At 46.8% G+C, this 2639-nt stretch overlaps 1 non-coding gene across 1 annotated transcript; it reads left to right on the top strand.

The window, feature by feature from the left end:
* Positions 1-1800: 1800 nt before the first annotated feature.
* TRNAG-CCC (transfer RNA glycine (anticodon CCC)) lies at positions 1801-1871 on the top strand. The gene has a single exon. It is a non-coding gene; the product is annotated as a tRNA-Gly (tRNA).
* The last annotated feature ends 768 nt before the right edge of the window (positions 1872-2639 follow it).

Genomic DNA, 2639 nt, shown 5'->3' with positions numbered 1-2639 from the left:
GTAATTGGAGAAGCCCCTATTTGTTGCTCGTGATTGGTCCTAATTCACTTTTTTTTGGAACGGTGGGGTGAAAAGCATATTTTGCTTATTCTACTTATTTAGTTTATTATACGATTTAACATCGATATTTTTTCAGCGGTAGGCGACATTGCCCATTGATTATGAGACAACTGTGGTGACTTCCCGAAATCTGCGACTCAGTGTGTGTGCACGCCTAACTTTCGTACAATTTAGTGTGTATGCATCTATGTGAGCATTTGCATATATGATTCCAAAAAAATCATTCCTTGAATTTGCTTATTGACAAGAGATTGCAAAATCCTACCATTTGGCACAACTTTTGCTTCATACTATGTGAACAAGTTGAGGAAGAATATTCAGGTTATTGACCTTCATCTAATGGTGCATAACAAAGTAAACAACAAACATGGAGCTGTGTTTCTCAGGTGCTAAATTATAAGTGTGCTAATGACGTGCAACATGCACATTTCATTATCGAGTACTAGTGCAACCGCTTCTGTTGCTACACTTGAATGTGGGCCATCAATAGAACAGATTAGAGGTACATTGAATGTGGACGCAATACATTCTGCATAGCATCCATCCGACCATCCCCATGACCATAATAAGGCAAATCATAAGCTACCTAGCACCTAATAAAGCCACGATAACGTCATCGCCACGGGCATCCATCTTAACGACAGAGCAAAAAACAGGCGCAGCATATCACTTGATCTCCTTTTTACGTGTCTGCTGTCTACTCGACGGATGGATGGATCGATCGTGTCTTCTCCCTTTCTCTTTTCATGACGCTCCAACTTCATCAGCTAATTAAGTTTACAAGAATACAGAGAGGTCGCTCCATCAGCGCCTCAGCCACTACAATTAAAAAAAAAAAGCTCGGGCCGCACGGATAGATACTTCCGAGATATTTTAGCTTAAGGTAGAGGATTTCTCACCCAGCCCGAGAAAACCCCTGAACCACATGCCCTGTCCGTACATAGAGGCCCATTATCCAGTGAGAGAGCCGATCCATTTTACATGTGCTTTAGGAACATGGGGCAAGTGAGGGTTTTTTTTTCAATTAACCGACGCGCGCACACACAGACGCACGCCGAGATCAGCCACCGAGACGTGTCTATGGCGACAAGAGCTGGTTTACTCAGCGTGCGTCTTTCTTTTGCTTTTTTCCTCATAGGCCATGATAAAGACGCACTAGCATGACCTCTCTGCCTAGCTCTTCCAAGAAAAGAATAGATATGTGCTTGTCGAGTATGATAGATGATGGAGCCAGGCTTGGCCATTTGGTACTAGTATATTATATATAGATCTGCGTGCTGGCGTGTGTATGTCTTCTAGGGTTCTTCGTCACTGATTGGCGCGCTTGTTGGCAGGATGTTTACGGACAGGAGGGAGGTTTGGTATGTGTGGTGCACTCGTAGATGTAGTAGTGCTCTTCGCTTTCTTTTGGCGCTGATAGATGAAGTGATGATGAGTAGGTGGACGAAGGAGACATATTATGGACTCATAAGGTTAGGCCAGGATGGGATCACTCAACAAATGAGAACACCACGTAGGGGCTCCTGATGAGGATTTCCACACATATACTAACGAAATTCTAATTGGATGAGGGTTCGCGCAAACTGAAACATTTTCGATTCAAATGTATGCCGGTGTCAATTTTGCAATATCAAACTTTTCGGAGACGCAGCGCCAAGCGGATGGTTTGTTGTGCAGGCCGCACAAGTAAGTTGACCATAGAGTTGTCTTTTAGAGATTATATGGAAAGAGTTACGCAAAGCGCATCTGGTGTAGTGGTATCATAGTACCCTCCCACGGTACTGACCAGGGTTCGATTCCCTGGATGCGCAGATATGTTTTGCTGTTTCTTTCAGAAGTTTTCCATTATTTTAAGAAACGGCAAAAGATCTACGAGTGCACCACACATGCCAAACCTCCCTCCTGTCCGTAAACATCCTGCCAACAGGCGCGCCAATCAGTGACGAAGAACATATATAATATACTAGTACCAAATGGCCAAACCTGGCTCCATCGTCTATCATACTCGACAAGCACATACCTATTCTTTTCTTGGAGGAGCTAGGCAGAGAGGTCATGCTAGTGCGTCTTTATCGTGGCCTATTTACTACAACTAAAAAGAACAAAGTATAGATATTTTTTGGTACGACATTCTAACATGGGTCCATCGTCTTGCCTGCTGCGATCCCGCACCCCTCTGCTCCTACGCCTGTCTCTTGCGATCCCGCGAGTCAAAAAAAAAGATGCGCCGACAGGTGGGACCAATCTCGCGATCCATCCCCTCCGCGATCCCGCTCCAATCTGGCGCACGCCCACGCGGCCGCCTCCTCTCCCACGAACCAGCAGCAGCACGCGCCCCACGACCTGTGCGGCAACGACGGTGCCGCCCCCTTCATCAGTAGCATGGCGTCCCCGGCGGCGGATCCGTGGGAGCTAGGCACAATATTCGTTAGGAGCGGCACGGTTCCCCTCTGCGTGCGTCCATGGTGACCTTGGTGGCGGCGGCGTGGCTCTTTGGCATGCTGGCAGTGGATCCACGAAGGATGGTGTGGCCTCCCAACATGCATGAACTGTGGCCTGGGCATTGGATTTGTGATGAT

This window comes from Miscanthus floridulus, chromosome 1 (genome assembly GCF_019320115.1).
Source record: "Miscanthus floridulus cultivar M001 chromosome 1, ASM1932011v1, whole genome shotgun sequence".
NCBI classification, from domain to species: Eukaryota; Viridiplantae; Streptophyta; class Magnoliopsida; order Poales; family Poaceae; genus Miscanthus; species Miscanthus floridulus.
The sequence above is the reverse complement of the archived record's forward strand: the minus strand, read 5'-3'. Positions and strand labels throughout refer to the sequence as shown.